This window comes from Corvus brachyrhynchos, unplaced genomic scaffold, assembly GCF_000691975.1.
Source record: "Corvus brachyrhynchos isolate BGI_N302 unplaced genomic scaffold, ASM69197v1 scaffold17, whole genome shotgun sequence".
Lineage (NCBI taxonomy): Eukaryota > Metazoa > Chordata > Aves > Passeriformes > Corvidae > Corvus > Corvus brachyrhynchos.
This window is the reverse complement of record NW_008240046.1, coordinates 14183059-14206676: the sequence shown is the minus strand read 5'-3', so window position 1 is coordinate 14206676 and position 23618 is coordinate 14183059. Positions and strand designations below refer to the sequence as shown.

Below are 23618 nucleotides of genomic sequence, written 5' to 3'. Positions count from 1 at the left end.
CCCCCTACTTTCTTTCAGGACATGCTTCAGTTTTCTCAGCATGTGTCTCTCAAGATTTCACACAGTTAACTTCCACCTGGTACACAGTTTGTATTCTGTATCAAATCCATCTCTTCCAACCTCCATCATGCACTGTCATTGTTCAGGTAAAGCCTTCTTCAATGACATTTGCCACCTGAAAATGTTTGCTTGCTTCATTTTGTATCAGAACCCTAAAATTGATATTCAGGAACTTCAGGGCCTGTGTTGTGGGTGTTATGGAGCCTTAAGTATTTCTCTGGTTTTGTAGCATTTAACAGATAAAGCTATTCTCCAATTAAATGAGTGAGGCTTTCCAAAATAAGTTTCCAATCCCATAAATATTTAGCAGTTGGAATAATAATACTCAGTACTTGAGTTAGATAACTTCGTTTGTGGACAACTTTAGTTGAAGTACATAGATCTTTATTTTCTGTGAAATAATGCTTAGGTTCTACAGGATGTACATTCACTTTAAAAAGTGTTCAAACAGTAAATTATTTAGGTCTCAAACAAGAAAGTGGGAATATACGAAAAATGCAACTTTAATAAAATATTTCTAACTAGACCTTTTTAAGTGGTTTATATAAAGCAGACAAATATTCACCCTTTCTAGAACTGATATACTGCGGTTAAAATGATGGCATATTTTTCTTTTGTTCTTGCACTTTCTTTATTTTTTCCTATAAAAGTGGGGCAAAATCCACGTTCACCTTGAGTGTAGAACTGAATCTTTCTATTGCATATTTCCTGCCTGGATGTCACACTAAGGCCACTTAAGTCACTTCAGTACCAGTCAGAGATGTTCAGAAACACTTCTTCTGAGTACTTTAATTGTTCATCAAAACCTAACCCTTTGAACATTGCTTTAAGGCATTTTGGCTCTGCTGTTGAGTCACTGAAGCAAAATTGGAGCATCTGGATGCAGTGTCAAAATAGCCCAGGGAGCTCCAGTGCAGCACCCAAGTGGATAATCTCAACACAGAATACAAACACTGCATTAGCGATTGCCGGAAGGCTACAGTTCATCTTCCTCTGAAATACAATACAAGAAAAGTTACAGGATGATACTTTTTTCTTTGTATCTTCTGTTGTGTGAACAAAGAATCAAGCTGTGTTTTGATGTTTTGTCAAGTGTTTGGCAGTATTTTCAGTCCTTGTTTGCCCTACTAATCCACTGATTTTTCTTTTCTTTGGACAAAGCAATGAATGTTTTTTACAGTTTATGCTGTATTAGATATGTTAGTGCAAAAGAAGGAATCCAGTTGATGATGTTGCCTTTGAAGCAAAGTAATGAATCAAAGTAGAGGAAGAATAAGTATGATAATATTTTAGTTGCCTATTAGTACTATTGCATTTAATTATACTCCCTTTACTTGTGCATAAAATTTCTATAATTCTGTGGCCTATGTGAAATTATATTTCTTTTGCTTTGTTTGTTTTCACAGATGGCAGCAAAATTGCATTCCATTGATTGAAAAGAGCATTGTAAGTAACTTTTTGTTTCTCCTGTTGAATTAGGCATCACATTTTATTTTTCTGAATCCACTAAAATTTTATCTTGTGGATAAAATTGTGTTCTTCTTTAAAAACTGGTGAACAATTAATACACTGTCAGAGCTCGTGAGACATCTGGCATGTGGCAACAGATACAATTCCCAAGCCAGATTTCTTTTGCCATCGGCAAGAATAGTTTATGTAAGGCTTAGGCCAACAGGTCAAGAAATATAAATGCAGAAGCATGCTAAACATACCACCTGACATCAGGCTTTGCCTAGAACATGGTTGATCTGTAAAGTGCACGCCAGAATGAATACTGGAGTGCAAAACTGGGGCACAACAGCATATACAGTCTGTTTCCTGACTTCCTATTTTTCTGACCATGCATTTAGGATTTTATTCTTATATGTGTATAAGTGAAACTAAATATGATCAGAAGCATAAGACTGATTTGAAGATTTACTATTTTTATTTGATTCAGATAACGTGTTCAGATTTTATTATATGTATATGTGCATAGAAGCCAAACATACAGTAAAATAATTAGTTGTTCAATTATACTAAAAAAACCTCTGCTAAACATTCTGCTCCACACTACTATTCAAGCTATTCACACTAGTCTTCCAAATACATTAACAAAATATATTCCATTTGGAACATGTCAAGTAAATGGGTAACACTTTTTCTAGCATGTCTAGCTGCCATTAATGTAGTTAGTATTCATTGTAATTACACTCATCATAATGAATTCATTTAGTATTAATGTGAATATTATACAACTTTTTAGACACTCCATTATAATTCAGCAATAATTAATGTACATATTAAATGAAGTGTTACTACTTAATTCTATGATAAAACCATGTTGTTTCACTTGAAAAGCTTTAGAGGAAGTTATGTTTAATCTCATTGGTATTCCAATTGTTGCCAGGAGATATTCTTCAATGGCAAAGGGCAATTCTCATTGGGAGACTTGTTAGCTTTTCAGAGAGATTCCGTGTTTGCACTTGTCTACTGATTCACTTATGGGATACTAGCATTTGAAGAAAGGTACTTCATGGACATGATAATGCAAAAAACTCATTGAACTATCCTAAAAGCATGAACAATTTCTAACATTTCAGATATTATCCAATAAAAATGCCTGTGTTTGTAAGTTGAAGTCCTGTAGCACTTATATTTTATCATTGTTCTTCCCTTCTACCTTCCAAGAGTAATCCAAAACTGAGAAGCAAGTATTTTAAATGTATCAGACATCAACAGGATGAGGTGCCTCAAAGGCATCCATGCCCACTTCAGAGAGTGCCTAAAAGTAATGACATGGGGAAACATAGCAAAAGAAGAATGCCCATATTAGATTAGGCTAAGAATTGTCTGGACAGCATCCTGTCTCAGGGAAGTGATTATAAGTATATGCCCAGGGAAGGGTAAGAATAGCAACTAGATTTCCCAGCCTCCAGCAGTTTTAGCTGATGAAATTTCATCAGATGTATGTGGTTTCTAAAGATTAAGGTTTTGTTAGATTTTTGTTCTGTGAATCTTTTCCCACAAACTTACATAAGTCTTAGAACAGTTATGAGTTGCATTGGTCTACTACCCTGTTCATTTTGTGTGTAAAGAACTCTTTTTCTTGTCATTTTGAATGTGATTTCTTCTATCTTAATTTGAATCTACATTGCATTAGATTTGACTGAGCTGTCAATCCCCTTTATGCCACCAGTGATTTGTGAGCCTCATCTAGATCCTTCTTTGGAGATCTTCTTTTCAAGAGAAGCATCCTACTCGGATCTCTGTATAGAAGCTGTTCATCTTTGTTGCCCTGTTTTGGATTTTGCATGCTACTTGTGGCTTTTGAAGTGTGAGAAGTTCTTAGGTTTCTACTATTTCAAAATTATTCCCTCCGCTTTTCCTTCTTAGTTTCTTACTGGATACCAATACTGAATAGTTGTGCAACTATAGGCTCATTCTCCACAGTAATGCCAACTCTAGGCCCACTATGTTAAATTCCCCCCCTTCCCTCACCCTCTCTTGTGCATCACTTTACATGTATTTGCAGGGCATGTATTCTGCCATTGCTTTGCCTTGTCACTCAGGCTTGTGAGTACAGAATTTCTGGAATTCTACACTGTCTGTCCTTGTCCTGGCTAACCCAAATAATTTTGATCAGGAACATTTCTTAACAACCCTCATCCCTCTTCCCAGACCATTTATGAGTTGAACAGTACAGGCCCTAGAAAATCTCTTTCAAAAAGTCCAGCAGCAAAATCTCTCAGTTTCAGGAACTGGATTTTTACTTCTAACTCTCTACTACTTGGTTTTTAAAGTCTCAGTTATACATGCCTGCCTTCTTATCTGCTTACTTTTTATATTAACCTTTGTTGAGAAACTCTAGGAAAAGCCTTCAGCAAATCCAAGGTAGACGCCTACCAAGCAACTCCAGGCAACCAAATCACTCGCATTCATGTGTCTGTTGAATGATAAAAGTGCTTCAGTAGGTCTACAAAGTAATAAATTCCTTTACAAAAGCTATCTTCATTTGTCCAAAATACAGCATATTTATCAAATGTTCAGTCTTAAGTTCTGTATTATACTTTATACTAACTTGACCAATATGGACTTCAGTATATTTAAGTCTGACAAAAGATACTTTTCCTTATTTCTGCTATTTAACTTTTCACTAAAATTTATTTTCACTGCAGTTTACATCTGCTAGTTCCCAGTACCTTTGCAATGTTAGGTGAGAGATAAATGCACCCTCACTAGTCAGTAAGATGTATAATTTGTGAATTTCTTATAACTGTTTAGTGAATACTGTCTTTCTAATAATTTGTTACTGTTCGCTCTCTCATCACTTCCTTTCTCCTTCAAGTGGATGTTCCCACTGAGAGTTATTAGGATACATTATTACACAGCAAGCAATCTTTACCTGTAGTTTTACAAAATATGTCAATGTAATGCTAAATAATAAGAATTCAGCTAATCTATGAACTTCTGACTTCACTTCTGCTGATTTGTTTGACCTTGGGCTTAACCTATACACTTCTTTATTGTTCCTCTTCCTGTTGAATTTTACAGATTACATGTAAGCTGGGTATTCTTATTTATTGTTTATCACTAAAATGAATTAAATTTTGGAATAGAGTGGTGCATCAATAAAACAAATGTTAATAGTTATGAAATAGTTGCTCCTATGAGAATCAGAAACTCTTTGGAACCACCCTAGATTTTAAAAAAAGTTCTTTTATTACTTCAGAAAAATTAAATATTAAAACAAATGGATTTGTACACTACCTTTTTTCAATTGATGTATTAATAAGGATTTCAACCTCTTTAGTTAAAGTAGACCAGCACAGTCACTGCAAGCACTGCCCCTTGTTGAACTCAGCAGCTGCCACTTGTGAAGTATTCATGAAATTTTTTGTTCTCTTTTTGTATTGCAATCTTTTCTGTCTTTCCGGTGTTGAAGTATCCTTCTCCCTTTCTCAGGCAAAATCCATTCATCCAGTAGCTAGCTTCCTGCTTCTGTATAAAGGAGACTGCAGCATTAAACTTTAAATATTTCAAATCAGGTCTAATCAAGCTCAGATGCATAATGTTTAAGTTAGCATGTTGAAGGCTTGGTTTACGCAAGTAAACCAGATAAGCCTGTTCCCAGTACTACTGCTATTGTTGTATACCTTCCATATTTCAGTGTCATCGAGCACTTTTCTGTTTAGATATGATCTTAGGCTCTATGGAGGGCTACTAATTCTTTCTTATAGGCTAGTGATTCTTAAAAGCAGTCTTGTCTACCTTATCATTATTCCATAACATGCCATTACAATTTTTTTTTTTTTTTTTAATTAAGTAATGATCCAAAGTATTCAGCTCCAGTTGCTGTTAGGGACTTATGACACTGTTTGCAGAGGTACTGAACTCCGACAGCTATGGCTGAAATGAAAGGGAGGTGTTGATTCAAAATTGTTATAGATATACCATTACTAACACATAAAGCTGGTCAATGTTTTCTAAAATGTTTAAACCTTTCATTCTGGTTTTGCTAAATAGATTTTGCAAACACTCTTGTCTTTTCTTGTGAGGGATGAATTCTGTTTCTGTTTATCTTCAGAGGTGGCAAAAAAGTTTAAAAGTTTCAATGACAAAATTAGCAGCGTTTGAATTTCTTGTTGAAAAAATGCCAATCTTTAGGAACAATTTAATTTATTGTATTTCACACATACTTTGGGGGCATAGTCTGTGTGGTTTGTGTTAATATTTATTTGGCGGCACAAATAGAAGTGCAATCTAGGCTCACTGCTACGTTTCTGGTATGGACTAGCTTAGACACATAATGAGAAGGCTTTTCTTTTTAATCTGATGTGTTAATGTGTATTTTTTCAGGCAATAATCCTATCTCTCTTATTTTTAAGAGATACACGGTATTTGCTCATCTTATTTCCATACATTCTCAGATTGGCTATCACTGTAGCATTTGTTCAATTGGTGTATTTTTCTTTCAACTTTTGTGACCTTTAAAGTCTTTGTTTGTATTCACAGTTTTTATTTTCATGACCGATATCAAAGTTTCCCTTTCTAAGTATCTTCATGGTGGCTTTTCTGGAGCTGTCCTTGGGGAAAATGGGATTAATTCAGTGTAGATTGGTCTCTCAGTGGTACATCTGGTTCTTCTTTTAAACAGAAAGATGGCAAAATGACTATGCGTGAATACTCATGAGGAGTTTTCTCATGGAAATATATGAATCAAGCTCTTAATCCAAATAAAATATATTTAAACTGTGGTAGTCTTGAATCAATTTAATTTAAAGTAATTTTAAGGAACCAGGTTCTGACTGGGATCCCAGCAAGGAGGATCAGATTGCAAGTTGCATGTTGTGTCCCTGGTGCTTGAGCATTCTTAGGGATTGTGTCCTGTTGCTTTCACTTAAGCCTTACTTTTCAAGATTAGGACCTATCTCAGTAAAGGAATTAAAAAATAAGTGCCTAAAGACACACTTCCTGAGAGATATGCAATATTCCACACTTTAGCCCAGAGCCCTTTTCTGTAGTATTGTTTAAGCTCTCAGAAAAATAGTGTTTACAATGAAAATCGTTAACAACCTTTTACCATGTTTGCTGGCAGGCACTGATTTAATGCTAATGTGGCAGCTAAGATTTTAGTGAGAGACCCTTTTATTTCTCTAAGAGAAATGTTACACATTCTGAAAACCAGACAGATTTTTCTGGCCAGTGTCTCCTCACATTTGTGCCAGTAGGGATTTGCTGACTAGTCAAATTATCTTTCACAGGATAGCACGTGTCTGTCTTGTATAGTAGTGTTTATATTCCTTTTTGACATTTGTCTAAATAGTCGTATTTTTTAAAGAATTAAAACAGACTTTGTTGTTGTTAATAAATGTCTACATAATGTTCCCCCTGAAAACTGCCAGATATAAAATGTAAGACATCAATTTAGGATGAGCTTGCATTCTAGCAAACCAAATTATATTTTTTACAAAATACATTCACAATTGGCAGTAGACCCTTCTCTGAAAAAAAGAAAAAAAAGAGTGACAATACAATATTATAATCTCAATAGCATTTTTAATGGTAGAAGTAGTGCTGATACATTAAGGTAAGCTTGGTTGTATTCCAACAGCAACTGGATGAAAAGTGTTGGTTTGGGTTTTTTTTTTCTAGTAAGGCCTATTTCTATACCTATACATATAATCTATGTTATTTAACCTTACCTGTGGCCAGATAGGAAGTGTTATCTTTCACACCAGATCTCTACTTTTTATATAGTTCATCCTAATATAGATTTTCAGATCTGAAACCTTAATCCTTTTAACTTATATGTAATTTTGTATTTTTTAAGTGCATAACTGTACTTATTTTATGCCTTTGCCATTTCTTTAACCTATGTTGTAGTAGTTTCATATGGTGATAATTGTATATTAGAGGATATCTTGATGTAGAATCTGAGTGAAAGAAAGTGGAAAAAGTGGAAGAAAAATAGTACAATTATATTTATGACTTTATTGAACAAGAAGTGTAGATTTTCTTCTCGGTTTGTGTGCTTGAAAGGTCATGTGTTTGGGTCAAAGCAGAATTTACTAGCAGTGGTTTCTGGGGTTTGGGAGCAAAATTCTAAAATCTTCTCTATTTTCCTCACTAGCCTTTAAATGTCTTAATTGAGTTAAATGAAATGAACTTCTGGACCTCTTTTATTGTACATCCACCAATCATATTAATGTGTTTCTATTAAAACTGATCAGTTCATTCTCATATTTAGATGTCAGCCAGAAGTCAGTTCTAGGATATATACTATACACAGAAGTATATGGAGCATTATAGTTAAATATCCCTAGATATTTACAGGTAGAGCAATTTATTATTGTGAATTAGAATCCATTTATATTGTCAAAGTTCTTGCAACTTTAAGAGATGCAGATTAAATTTCCCCTTTGAATGAAAACAGAGATTTGGAAGTCCTGTTTTATTTCACCTTAAAATGACTTTTCAGTTAGACAATGATTTATGTGTGACTCTTTTATGATGTTGCAGTTTTACACTTTTCAGAAACATTAAATAATTTTCTGGTTTACTATTTGAGTCAGAGTAGACAGATTATTCCTACTGTTTTTACCAATATCTATATGACATTTTAATTGCTCAATGCAGTGTCTAAAATCAGTTATCTTGAGAAGTGAGATAAAGTACTCTTGTCTGTGATAATTGTGAATCAAAACCAGCATGTTTACTGTGTTTAACCACTCTGCCAATTTTTCTATTTTGGAATTTTAAGAATTGTTCATTTAGCTAAACATTTTCAATAGAGGTGATGGTGAAAGTAATCCATTTATCTGGGAATGGCTATGGTTCTTCCCTGCTTTTTCAGTTAGGTTTCTCACCAGGAGAGACTGTAAGAACAAATATTTCATTTGGTATCAGATTCCCCCATTATTAAACTGTTACAACAGTACTCATCAAATTCCCCATTACTAAATTATTACAACACTAGTAATTCAAGCCCCAGGTCGTTATGAAACTGTTGCTTTCACCTTGATGAGATAAGGTATCCTGAGCTATGGATACAGTAAAATTCCTATTGATATTACAGCTTGCTTCCATTATCTGAAAGGCATTTTTTTACACTTATGTTTAGCTTATCTAGTATTGTGATTTGGAAATAAAAAGATCTACCAGAATTTTCAATCTAGGAAACAAATACAGTGACTACAAATATAACCTAGAAAATACCACCCGCTTCCTCAGGCTTGCAGTATTCATACTTGCTCACTGTTTTTTTGTTTCAAGTGATGCATTTGCATCTGAAACTATTAGGATTCAGCTGAAACAGATACTTCCCAGGTGTCCAGTGAATGAGATGTTACTCTGCCACACCTTTCTTAATGCACAGTTGTGTGTTCAAGTATAGCCCTCATTTAGAAGAACTGTGGAGTGTAGTCTACCCTGTGGAAACACTGGAAAATGTAAAACTACCCAGAGGTTTCAAGCTTGCAGCAGCTATTAGTCTTCAAGAAGCTTCTGTCTCAGACTAGAGTACAAAACAAGTGGTTGGCAGTACAGTATTATTTTGCTTTGAGTCCTCCAGCCTAAGTTCATATTTTTTTCTTCTTTCGTGTGTTAAGTAGAGGCATATATGAGATTTTTTCAGTAGAAAGAAAACAGCATAGAAAAACCTTCTTGCAGTCAGCTTTGCAAACCTCACAGAAAGCTCCTTTCTGATGTACGTCATCCTTTCATGCTTCCCCTGTTGAGACTGCTTTAAACAAGTTTCATTTATACTGTAGCAAACTTTCACACCAATTCACAACATAATTAAATTAGACCCAGAAGTTCACTACCCAAGCTAAGTCTGTTTTCAGAACTATCAAAGGAAAAGTAAAACATTTCAAAGAAAGTTTACTGGCTTTACAACAATTTTGTTCTAGAGACAAAGAACCCACAAACCTTTTTTCCACTTAGCTCTGTATTTATAACAGTTCAAATAGTTTTCCTACTGAAATAAATATGCTGGGGACAAACTGAACATCTCTTAAGAAATATACACATATATATACAGTTAACACATTGAAATAGCTTCTACCATTTTCTGTATCGTCCTCTGAGCTAGATGTGAAAGGATAAAATAGAAAATGGATGAAATTTCATGATCATCACTGAAATACTTCCTTTTTTTTCTGAGAGGCAGGAAATAACTAGGATTAACAGATGAGGGAGCTTCTGTTACATGTTATTAACCCTGTTTTATTGAATCACTAAAGTGTGAGAGTAATAAAGCAATAACTGACCACATAATCAAAGTAAAATTCCCTGCCTTCTAAAATTTGGCAAATTCAGTTTCTTTTAAAATAGAGTTACATTTAAACTTATGCAAAACATGTGGATAATATGTCTGATGTAAAAAGAACTGTTTTCTGTGGGGTTCTCCCCTTTTTTAACGATTCTAGATTCTGTTCACACTTCTGCTCAGTAATGGTAATAGAAAAGACAAAATGGGAAACATATTTCTTAAAAAGTTAAATACATATATATTGGACTTCAGGTTTAAGTTACTTTAGCCACAGGGAGGAATTAACCTGCTTCATCTTATTCTTGATAGTAAAGCTACTAGTGATGAAAGGATATGAAAAAAATATAAGAGCTCAAAGGATGACTTTCTATCCAGTGTTCTTTTTTATACAGAAAATACCCAACTATAAATTGCTATACCACAGATTGCTGTAAACTATGCCCAGAGATAACTAATTTGTAAAAATTCGTTAAATGTTATCAGTTCCAAAAAATAACTTCTAACTGAATATTCTTCACAGTGACACAAACTTGGTGCAATTGTTCTTGCTCTCCTCTAGCAACTGAGATGTCATAATGCACATCGCTGAGTGTACACCTACATAGAGAGTTCATTTTTAATTTTTATTAAGTCTGTTCTCATTTGCCTGCAAGAGTTTACTTGTATATATTTAACTCAGTATATGTCAGACCACACTTTTATTTAATGCCTAGTTAATTGTGAAGACACCTTGATTTTAATATTATGCTTTTAAATTAACTCCAGTGAACTGCAACTGAAAATGACTTTATAGGTTATTAGGTATAATCTGAAAAAATAAGCACTTAATCTATATTATGTTGCTTTTACTGCAATGGACTGAAAGATAATTTAGGGATGAGTGTTAGTGTTCTTACATTTGTTTACAATTTACAAGCACAAACCATGTAGGTAAAAGGCAATATAGCTATGCCTCTTATAATCTCACGTATTAAGTTTTAATAGAAAGACTGTAGGGAGATGATTCAATTTTTACATAAAACTTTCATTGCATGTAAATCTACTTGGGCCTCTGCTTCAAGAAATTTGCAGGCTACATGCTAGAACAATTACTAGGCCCATCTAATCCTATAGATTCATGTGGTTATAGACTGATCTCTACAAAGCCTATCACTGCCTATCACTGACTTGAAAGTGTGCTGCTCAGCAGGTTTTATTTGACCTTGGTTTTGATTTCCACATTTTTATCTCATGTCCTTTCTTTGTCTTCGTCTTCAACAAGTAAAGGTCATTTGCAACAAATCGTTCCTGAGAGCAGTAGCAAACTAATTTTATAAAGCATTGTCAGCATCAGCACCACTGCAAATCTCTGCTACTACCAAACCTTGCAGAGATGCTAGTAGTTCATCATTTCTGATCTAGATAACAACCATAGTTCTACAAAATACATTCCCTGGTTTACATTTTTCTTTATGCTTCACTCTTTTGCCTAAGACTGCAACATGTTACAGATGTTTTAAATTTTGATCAGTTAATTTACACTCCAAATCAAAACTTAGTAATCTGCATAAATATAGATGCTTGTTAATTGATAACGATCAGTCCCTGATTCAGATGTGTTGGAGCATTTCCAAAGAACAAATTCCTGAAGGTTACAAAGCACAAGTGTGATGAGAAATGGCTGAGGGAGCTTGGATAATTTATCTTGGAGAAGAGGCTGAGTGGGGACCTTATCAATTTCTACTACTACCCAAAAGAAGGTTGTAGTGAGGTGAGAGTTGGTTTCTTCTCCCAAGTAACAACAAATTGGACAAGAAATGGCCTCAAGTTGTCCCATGAAAAGTTTAGATTAGGTACTAGGAAAAGTTTTTTCACCAAAACAGTTTTCAGGCATTGGAACAGGCTGCCCAGGGAAGTAGTGGAGTCACCATCCCTAGAGGTATGTAAAAGATGTGCAGATGGGCTGTGTAGGGACATGGTTTAATTATGAGCTTGGCAGTGCTGGGTTAATGGTTGGATTTGGTGACCTGAGAGGCCTTTTCCAACCTAAATGAAATGATTCTATGAATTGCTCATTATATGTATTATCATAGTACACACTAATGTTTTTTTCTTTTTTTTCAATACAGAAGAAACTGACTCTCCAGGGACGTTTTCAGTAAAATGTAAGACACAAACTGAAAATGTAATTAACAGGTCTTATAGAAAAGAGAAATATTTTAAATATCCTCAGTTACTTCAAGACAACTGCTCAGGCTTCAAGTAAACAATTTTTACAAATAGCAATAACATATATTCTAGTTAGGGGTTAGAACTCTTAAGGCTTAGTGCCTATATTCCCTTCTAATTAAAATCAAACCAACCTAATGATCCAAGGCTTTTCTGTAATGCTATTTTTTTCATATATTTTGAAGTATTTTTGCTTAAATATACTGAATAGAAGGTAGTTTATTTTCTTCATTTTCAGATATTTGCAAACAGACTAAAGGAAAAGAATAACCAAAACAATTACACTCAGTTCATATATTCTTTAAGAATTCAGTTGGAATTAATTGAGTCTCAGGGGATTTTTTTTATTTTATCCCCTTATTAAAAAAAAATTATAGCACTACAGATTTAGAAAAGCAGTCTTTATTCCCAATATTTAGCTCTTTCAGTATTAAGAACTGTTTTAAAATGAAAGCCACTTTTGTCCTAATATACACTATACACAGTTATGGATTTTCAGATAAAAAGCTCCAGATAGGGCTCTTCCTTGATAGAGGAGCAGCTTTAGTGTTGTCAGCTACAGTGTTCCAAAATCCAATGGGAGATAGACCAAAAAATGTATGCCTTCGAAAAATGTCATTGCAGTATAGATGTGTCCATCTGTGTGTGCACATGTGCCTGTGTGACAATCAGTGCTGCTGACTCATCTAAATGCATTTAGAACTGTCAATTTTGCTTTGTTACAAAAGCTCCCTCCTCTTCCTTAGCCTCCAGTGCTTTGCCTAGCATGGTTTTTTATCTGCCTAGTTATTTATTCCTATCCTTAAATTCCAAATCAGCCTAGTCTGCTCCACCTCCACATGACTTCTGCCCTTACCCAGCTCAACTAGTCAGTCTACCATCAGTCTTCATGTCTGCCTCAACTATGTCTAAATTCCCCCCTGCTTCTGTCACTGCCAGCTTTTTTTCTGGCCAGAGTGCTGCACCAGCCTGCCAGCTGAGTTGTCACCCGTCCTTTTCCATTTGTTGTCTCTTCATGTGCAAAATGCCTGGGAGGAAGCTGAGATGGTCCAGTAAAAAAGGTAAAGAGGATGGCCTGTACTAAACAAACAGGGTCCACAGCTGTACAGTGGAATATGAATAGTCTGATGGAGTAAGGACAAAGCCACACCTGCTTTCTGCGCTAGCTAATGGCAGCTGAATAGCTGGACAGAAACTTGCTCTCAGGCAGGTCTAAAATACATTAGATTACCTTGGCTTCCTTTGTGACATGCTAAAATATTGTAATTTGTTTAAAAAAAATAAATTGGAGTGTCTTCATGGGAGATTTTTTCTGCTGATACGAATTAATAGGTCAGCTGTGAAGAGCAGAGATTTTGCCAAGAAATACTCAGAAATTTCCAGTTTCCATTTTAATTGAAATATTTGCTACCTAAAGCCACTTTTAATTAATCTACATGTGCAAAACATTCTTAATTATTTTTTCTTGCTTCCTAGTGTGTAGTTTCTGATTTAAATCTATCCAAAAATGTCCTTTTTGTTTTCAGTACAGCTAAATTCTTAAAATGCATGATCAATAATATCAGAATGCATTGTGTTGTGGTAAAAAGGCTCAGTATGTAATAAAAAACACAACTCTTTCACAGGAGCCACAGGAAAAAGAGAGGGCTGTCTGCAATTCTACTTTATAATTTCCAAGCAGGATATAAACTTAAGTCCTGCAGAGTTGTTAAATCTCACTTATCTTGGTTATTATAGGGTATTACAATAGTTGATGGTTCTACCTTTTGACATCCCCTGCAGGAAGATTCTTCTATTTTCTCTAAAAACTAAATACTTTGAAATTACAGGAAAATCATTCCTATTAAGGTAGAACTTTTCTTTTTTCCTCTAATGTAATATACTGTTTATGTTGCTAGAGCATTTTCAGTCATTTGTAGAAGTTGATGCTTTGTGCTTGTTGTCATAGGTGAACTGGTTTTTTGCTCCCCTTGTATTAAAACAGTGAACATAGAGAGAAGTCAGTAGGGAATACAGACAAATTCTGACTGTAACTGATCCTTGCCTCTTTTCACCTCTTGGAGTAAAGCATTGCGTAATAAAGTTTATTCTAGATTTTGCCTTTTAGTCTAGTATAAGTCAGAATGGGAAAAATGGGAGGAATCCTTAAAGTGTAAAATGAAATCTAAAAATGAAATAGCAGCACTAGTTAAAAAAAAAAAAGAAGTCAACAAACAAAACACAGCACACATCTAACTGTATAATTGTGTTAACCAAAACATAGTTATCTCAAACTCTGGTGTGTCTGTCGGGACTGCTTCAATAAATCTGTTTTATTGTGTATAAAATATTGTGTACAGAAATGTCTGAGCCTGCAGAGTTTACTTGTTTCTCAGAAGAAAGACTCTGCAGGAGAGAGTTTCCATCCTGCAGAGTTTACAGACTCTGCAGGATCTTTTGCTCAATGACCCTAGTTTATCAACAATCCATTTGTGTGACTGAATTTTATGTCTCCCAGATAAACGAGTTTCAGATCATTAAGGCTGTACTGTCCTTGTTAGCAAGAATATATGACTGGTCAGAGGAATGCCAAAAGGTCCTTTTCCAAAACACAGGAAAATAATTATTATAGAATTTGTTTTCAGTTTGGTTTGCAACTAACTTATGAAATGTTTATGGTCCCATCTCAAGAAAAAATTATTGATGAGGTTTCCCAATTTTGAACTGATTTTTTTTTTATTATTCTCTTTGATAAAGAATTTGCTTCTGTGCGATATGGGTTGAATTTGGATGTTGGCTACACCTTACTAAGAAAAAAAATAAAGGATAACAGTAGGATCTATATAGGTGTGCAATCATAATTATTTAGAATTTTAAAAACTCAACATATAAAAAAAAGAGATGTCTTCTATCTAATGTGTTGCATGTTTAATGTGCAAAAACTACAGTCTGGAAAGAAATAATAAGAAACTAAAAGGAAAGCTTTGTGGCAGAGAAAAATCCCACCTTTTTATTTTTATTTTTTGCATCCTGTGGCATCTTTGGCATATATCAGAAATACATTTTATTTAAAACTGTTAAGATATAAAATTTTTCTTTGCCCATCTTAAATAATAAATATTAGTAAATTCTAGAATAATAGTCTGTCTAGAAATCTATTGTGTGAAATATATATTAGAGCTATATATCTCAAAAGAAATGATAAATATAAAGAATATAGAATTGCAGTAATATTTGAAAATACTGTTTTCAATGCATGAATGGTCTGATGAGTGTGTCAGTGTAATACTCAACATGTATAGTCATAATAGTTCTGCAATCAGTATTATGTATTCATTAATACTAAGTGAATTTATTTCACATTAAGTAACTTTATGCAGAAATCATGGAACTGGCTTTGTTTCACTACTAATTATAATGTATGAATGTAAATTTTGCTATTGTCATTTTGTCATATTAGAACTAAAAGAGATACTGATTCTATTCTAAACTTTTCTTAATTATTGGTACAATGAGTACAAAGAAAGTGACCTGCATAAATAATCAGGTTTTTTAAATTCACCTATGCCTATAAAAGATTTGGAAGTAAAACAATCATGTCACTATAGCAGCAACACAGATACTCTCCAAAAAGATCTCACTGATACTGATGCACTTTCAGATGGATTATGCATATTCTCAGTTTTCCCTGCTTTAGAAGATTGGCTTCATCTTAGGTATTCCGAGTTTAGCTATTTTAAGAAATATTCATGTTTGAAATTACATGCATGAGAATTAAATTACTGTACATAAATAACCATTTGCTTCTATTGGTAATAGTTATGTGCATATCTAGCACAACCAACTTAAACCAAAATGCAGGCCTTCAAAAAGTATGGTATTCTGAGATTAAGAAGAGCAAACAAGTATAGAAGATAAGTCTGAAGTGTAAGATTTTATCTTTTAGATCTCAGATTTCACCACGTATTTGGAATGATACAGAGAAACAAGTTTTCAGAGATGTAATTTATTGATCTTAACTGAATAATCATTGCATTTTTCATTCACTGTTATATTTTTCTTGACTTGTCCTACTTCATGTCATTTACTCTTAATTTTGAACAATATAATAGCAATTAGAACATATGTGCTACTATATTTTCTGAACTTCATTAAAAAAAATTTCATTTCCGGCTTTTGCTCACTTTTTACTTCTCCATTTCTTGGCAAGCACTATTGCAGATACAGTTTAAATGTCAATCAGCTTTTGCCCTTACATTCTTCCCTTCCTGTCTTTCATGAAAAAAAAACCAACCGGATACAGACTTTAGACTTGCTAGGAATAGCTCCTCAGTGTTTCTGTGACACAAAACAAGACTTAGGGGATGGTAATAACAGAATAAGATTTATTAATGGAAAAATAATAGTCATCAAGTAGATTGTCTCTTGACTTTCTGAGCTCAATTTTTCCTCTCTCTTTTTTTTTTTTAATTTGTTCTCAATTACTTCTAAGTATTTTTGTGCTTCATATGCATATAGTTGCCCAGCAGATGCATCTCTGTTTCCATATGACATTTTACACTTCAAGGAAGTCAGCTTTCAGTGAAGTGTCATCCTTTGGTAAGCGTGTGCTCGTTCATCAGAAATGAAGCACTTGGAGGAGGCATGTCAGTTCCTATACATTTCTGCTGAAAGGTAGGAAGCTTCAAGTGGCAGCCTGTCTGCTTTCCTGTCAGCTTACACAGCAGCGCTTCCTGGTCAGCCAGAGGGCCCAGCCACCTGACTGCTCGCAGCTTCCTGACAGGGACTGCCTGCTAGTCTAGCGCCGATGGTTTTCTCCTATTTTTTTAAGTTAAAGAGTTGACTTGTGGTCCACTAAGCCTCCAGATAAAACTCTTCAAGCCTGGCGTTAGTGAAAGGCTGTTAGGTACACTGAAGGTGTAAGATCTCAGCTCTCCCGCCTCGGCCCTGGCCGTCACCCTCAGCAGCCAGCAGCCTGTCCCACCATCATGTGCCAGGCCCCCGCAGTTACCAGCCAGGGAGCGAATTCCGGGGTCTGCCTGACTGGAGCTCCCCTGGCTGCAGGCACCTGGCTGTGACTGGCCTGGCCTCTCTACCTGCCCTGCTGGAAAGTTCTCTGTGTCCTGGCCACAGTGGCAGCCATTTGCAGGTGAGCGATAGCAGGGTCATAATAAGGGGAAAAAAAATTTACTGGTCTCAACCCTATGCCAAACTACATCTATCCTGTATCCCATACACAATCCTGTAACTGTTCATACAGATTGGTTTATCTTTACATTCCAACTCTTAGTGTATGCTCAGTATAAACTCCGCACTTCCTCCCAGTGGCAAAACATTAGGAATTAACCATAAAATCATAGAATTATCAGGGTAGGAAAAAACCTCTAAGATCATTAGGCCCAACCATTAACCCAGCCCTGCCATCTTCACCACTAAACCAGGTTTCTAAGCACCACATCTAGATATTTTCTGAATGCTTCCAGGGACAGTGACTTCACCGCTCTCCTGGGATTCCTGTTCCAATGCTTGACCACCCTTTTAGTGAACAAACTGTTCCTAATATCCAATCTAAACCTCCCCTGGTGCAACTTGAAGCCATTTCCTCTTGTTCTGATGATTGTTACCTGGGAGAAGACACTGACCCCCACATTGCTACAATTTCTTTTCAGGTAGTAGTAGAGAGCAATAAGATTTCCTCTCAGCCTCCTTTTCTCCAGGGTGAGCAGCCTCAGCTCCTTCAGGTGCTCCTCATAAGCCTTGTGTTCTGGTAATATTACCACTATGGCCCACAAATTTCACCCTTTTCCACTGAGAGCTAAATAATCAGGTTTAACGTTGTACATATTTTGAATGAAGTGTAATTAAAACAGAATTCTTACTTTCATCAATTTCTATTTTATGGCGTTGTGATTCAGGTACCTGAAGTTCTTTCTGCATATTGTGTTTCATCAGCTATGCTGACAGCCTGTCAGTCTTGATAAAAATTATAGTAGCAAATAAACAACTTTAGGAGTGATTTTTAGCATAGATTTCATCAAATTCCTAAAAGGTGAAGGACTAGGGCTTAGTCTGAAATTGACATGATTTATTTCTGAAAATAAAAGATATAGTAGAAGCCTTGTTGGGTCATCCTTTGTGTGGCAATTCCTACTGCATGTTATACAGTCAGTTTTCATGTGAGTCTGCACAGATGTGCGTTCTTTAAAAACTGAACGAGGAAGGATTGCTTAGTTAATTTTGACAAGAAGGCAGAGGTGCTACAATATATGTTTAAAAACTTGATAGCATATGAATTATTAATAAATAGGTATTTAAGTGCATAAATCAGTAAATTGATTATGAGGTTTTATTTTACTTCTAAGGCACTTATAATTTAATAGTAAAATGTTCTGTCATGGTTTATAGACACTTTCAAGGAAAGGAAAATGAACCTTCACTCACAGCTAATGTGTTGATGAGCTGCCATTCTCTTGTAATGCTAATAGAACCCACTTCATAGAGTAATCTTGTTTCTTTCTCTTTTTAGTGAGATTATAAAAAATATTTTAAAACATGTTGTGAAGTTTGGGGTAGTCTCTTGATTTGCTTGGGTCTTATATCTTAATATTTCTAGAAACTAACAGAAAGAGATGCATTTTATAAGTCATATGTGTGTATGATTGTGTGAATACAGATGTACAGATATATGCTGCATATCCTTTGAGAATTTTGAGAAGTCATGTATACATTCTTACAGGGGTACATGTTTATGCCTCACAACTTCAAAGAAGGAAGATTTCCATTTCAGTATCCACAGGGGACTCTCTCTAACCTGCTCCTTCTGTTTGCTGAGGGTTTGGCTTGCAAAATGGAACATCACCACTACTTCAGCTCCTGCCTCACTGTTTGCCTACCCTACTGAGACAGAATCCTTCTACTTCTGTTGTATCTTCCTACCTTTTCTTCCTCCTTAGCATTTGGTGACTTCTCTAAAGACCTTTTTGGCCTCATGCTATCTGGGACAACCACATCCTATTTCAACCTATTTTGTTGGTGTTTGTGCTGCCTCACCATCTCATGGCCAAAATTTTGCCTGTGGTTCAAAACTTGGGCAAGGGGATCAGCTCTAGAGCTTGTTTCTTTCACAGTCTCAGAGATCTCATCTGATGTCAGAACCAGACAGATGCTCTAGTGCAGCTAAATTGCATTGATCTCTCAGGCTTTGATGCCTCAAAAAGCTACCAGAACTTAGGAAAAGGATCGGTTCTGATTAGATATCTGCTTTCTTTTTCCCTTCTCTATATCATGCTGTAAGAATGGAGGTTTCCAGGGCCACGCAGGTGCTGTGAGGAATGAGGCAAGCCTCTTGATACAATTTCATCTGACTAAACTGAAGATAGTGAGATGCAAAACTGCATCATCCTGCCCTTTACTGGCACTGGATTATCATGCAAACACTGATTTGACAGTCTTCTTTACCAACAGTTGCACCTCTTCTGTTCTTCATCATACAGTAGCATTTATTATCTGGGCCTGGGCTCAAAGATACTCTTAAATCAATCCTTCCTGCTATGTACCGGGAATGAGATGATTTCAATGTCAAGCTAAATGTCTTCTCTGTCTTATACACCATCATACTGCCTCCTGGAGAGGGCCTGAGCTGCAGATACTGTGCATTTGTTTCTTGGAGCAGATGACAGAGAAAGGTAGTATCTGTTTGACCCATATTCTTCTAGGACCAGGAAGGAACCTGAACCAAGTTATACAGATGATAAGAAAAGCTTTTAACACTCTACCAGAAGTGTGAGTCAGGACATAGAATCATAGAAATGTTGGAAGGGGACTTTGAAGATCATCTAATTCCAACCTCCCTGCTGTGGGCAAGGATGCCTTCAACTAGAGCAGGTTGCTCTGAGCCCCAGACAACCTAGAACACCTCCAGGGATGGTGTATCCACAACTTCCCTGGGAAACCTCACCACCCTCACAGTAAAGAATTTTTTCCTAGAGGGGAAATAAAGAATTTTTTCCCGAGTAGACATTGGCCTGTTAGTAGTTCCCAGGGTCGTACTTTCTTCCCTTCTTAAATATGGGTATTGCGTTTCCCTTTTTTCGGTCATTTAAGTGCATCCCTTCAAAGAAATGCCTGAAACTTGTCACAGTTTTATGGGTATTTGTCACTGTTTTATTTCCTCCAAAGTTTCTCTCTCTGTTATGGAAGTCTTGTTGGAGTGAGTGTATCTAGTGTTGAAATTGTATTCATCACCTTATCAAGTAGAAAAGATAGTGGACAGCAGGAAGATGGAATACTCTCATGGACTCCACTGTCCTTTTTTGTATGTGCACCTACCATCCCTTTTCATCATAGCTGACAGCCAGAAATATGCTACTTTCCCTCAGTAAAAGAATGAGAAGAATTGGGGCTTGGGGGGAAGGGGGGTGGGGCTTTAACTCTGTTCTACATAGACCATAATAGTACAAGGTATAAGCAAACTGTCATCACTGTGTTGCTTATGTAATATGGCAGAAGTCCAAATGTAAGGACTGGTAGTTGTAAAAACATTGTATTCATTATATTTTTTAATCCACCAATGAAAAAGGTGCTGTTGATACAACTGGTTTTGTATAAGCTGTTTCCTAAACAAATTAATCACTATTAAATCCTTTTCAGAAACACAGGTATGTGTGCAATCTCTCTCTTTGCATATAGTTCATATATAGCTTGTCATTTTGTATAATACATCTTCACAGTCTTACATGTAGTATTTTTTGAAGTAAGGAGCTGTAAATTAAAATTAAACTGTCCATTCTGAAATATTTTCTTCAGTTTAAAGACTACATGAGGATGGTCTGTTAAAATCTGCAGAAAGTTTTCAGAAGTGAAAACTTGCATAAAAGGAAGTATTTTCAGTGAATAGAATTGGAGTTGCCAGAAACTCCTCAATTTGATTTGCTATTATAGTTGGAGAGAAGAAATTTGGATATCATAGTGGGATATGGAATAATGAGAAGCCATATTAAGTCCTTGTTGCCTGTCATAAGGAACAGTGATTCTTCCCTCTTTTACCACTTTTTTCTAAACCTACAACCTATGGGAAACAGAGCAAAGCCTCTGCTTTGTTAGAATTCCCTCTTTAGAGGTATCCAAAACCCAGCAGTTTTCTTTCTTAGTCCTTTGCATCTGATGTGGTCTTTGCACCTCAGGCAGAAGCATTCCTGTTCCTATTTCTCCTTCATAAATTCTAATTCAGTGTTTTAAGTTTCTTTGCTTTTAAACATTTGGGGGCTCTTTTTAAGCTGAAACACATTTTAAGACTTTGAAAAAAGTTCATGCTTTTCTGGTTAGTTTAGTTACTGTTACTTGTCTGTGAGGTAGGCCTAGAATTCTTTTCCATAATTGCACTGGGGATCGTTTACTCTTGTACTGTGGGAACATTAGGTGAAATGACTCATAAATATATAGACTACATCAGTAAATATAGATATTATTTTCCTTATTTTCAGACTAAATTAAAATCCTCTTTAAAGTATGTTACAAATTTGTCTTACCATGTATCATGGTTTCACAAAAGGTTCAAGAATAGAATATGCAATTCTAAAACAGAATTGCATATACAAATAATTTCAACTTCCATTTTATTGATGTTATAAGCAATAAGTAGTCACTAAAGTTGTATTTTATGAAGTGAAATGAAGGTAGAAGGTCTAATGGAGGAAAATTTTCAATAATTGCTATAATTAAATCTATTTTGTGGTTGTTTCTCCTTCTTTTATTTTTTTTTTCCAGCTGAAGTGACACTGAAATTGAATTAAAATAACTTTATTGAAGTTTAATACTATTATAAAATTGCCATTTGGAAGGAGAGTTAGCAATAAAACAGTGTATGTTTTCAATTTCTGGCATATATTTGGTTGTGCTTGTCACAATTAAACACGAGACTTGCTATTTCCGAGTCCTCTTTTAATTCCATGGAGTAAATCAGGTATATAATGAAGAATTATCTTAAGAGGCAATTCATGAGAAAAAACTGCTAATTTCCCACACAGTTAAAAACAAACCTGTAACAGGGATGCAAAAATGTGACACAAAACATACTTATGACCATTCTTAAGGAAAGAGTTATATTTTATCATTAGCTAATTGGAAAAGTTCTTTAATTACACATTGAGATGTAATAACTTATTACTTAAAGAACTTGGGTTATAAATGAAGTATTATATATTTAAAACTATAGATATCTTGATTGAAGTTATTAATTTCTCTTTCCCCCTTGAAAATAACTGTATTACAAGTATGTTAATTGTATTAGTAACATAAAATTAAAGTAAAATTATATTTTTGGTAGTCAGATTAATGTCTTATTGTTTTTTTCCGTATATCTAAAGTGCCTATTTAAAGTAATACATCTTTCAAGAAAAAAGCCTATGTGCATTCATCTTTTTTTCCCTAGTACCTATGAGAAGTCTCATGGCTAGTTCTGCAAAACATCCCAATGTAATTTGTGGATTATAACCTTGTACAGCATAGACACGTTAATCTAACTGCAATTTCAGGAAATCATTTTCCTACTTGTATTGAAATATTCAAATTTTCATCTTCCAAAATTATGTCATTGCTTTTCAGACAGTTAAATAAGCAGTTAAATGTGAGTGATATCAGAAAACTGATGGATTCTACATTTCTGAAAGTTTTGAACCTGAATTTTATTCAGAATTGTTATATCCCTCATGATATTTCACATGACTACTTCCAATATTACGTTACCTGTGTCCTGCCCTGTGGTGTAATCCTTATTGCTACAGAATCAATATAATTGTCTCACTCAAAAAGCCCCACAGATTGCACACAAAACAACATAGGACAGTGTTCACCTGGGTTTTCGTTTTTTCTCTGAAACAGTAATAATGTCTAGTGAGACCTGAACTTAGAGAGACAGGAAATTAGTAACTAGAATGAAACCAAAATGCTGATAATGGAGAAAATAAGCTGAATCAAGTCAATTTTTCTCTCTTGTATGACCATTTCTAATTATTTTTTTCAGTTTTCTTTCACTTTTCCTTTTTACAAGAGAATTGGTAATGCAAAAAAAAAAAAAAACCACCAAAAAAAAAATAGTATCATCTTTCCAATTATGACAGAAAGAGTATTTTTTAGTGTTTTCTGAATTTTGCCAGTTTTTATTGTGAGAAAGAGGTGGTTAGAACAGGCTTGTTTAAGCACTCCTTTTAGATTATTTATGTATAAACAAACACATACAAGCACACCCAGGTTATGCTGTGAAAAAGCTTGCACAAAGCAATATAATAGCATAGTAAAGCAAAGGAAATATATAAAATAAGTCAGATAAAAGTGCTAAGGGAACTCATAAAATTATTTTCACTGTTTCCCCACTATTTGCTGGAACTGGAATTTATTATTTGATAAACCATGGTAATTATGTCCTCAACTTTTTCTTTAATTTAGCAATTTTCTTCTCTTGCCATGAAAGATATCTACTTAAATATGTTGTACTGTTGTCCCAAAAAATTTGTTGGTATTATGTTTGAGAAAAGGACTCTATAAAATATCTTAAGTTTTAAAATAAGCAAACAATCACAAAATAGTGTTGGAGTTAGAAATGGGTCTGGGAGGATTGATG

At 34.9% G+C, this 23618-nt stretch overlaps 1 protein-coding gene across 1 annotated transcript in view; it reads left to right on the top strand.

Annotated features, from left to right (window-relative positions):
- The window catches only part of TENM3 (teneurin transmembrane protein 3), a 1268339-nt gene that overhangs the window by 389000 nt on the left and 855721 nt on the right, over positions 1-23618 (top strand). The window contains exon 5 of the mRNA XM_017744521.1: positions 1467-1506. The gene's annotated coding sequence lies outside the window, so the exon portion shown is untranslated. The remainder of the gene's footprint in view (positions 1-1466; positions 1507-23618) is intronic.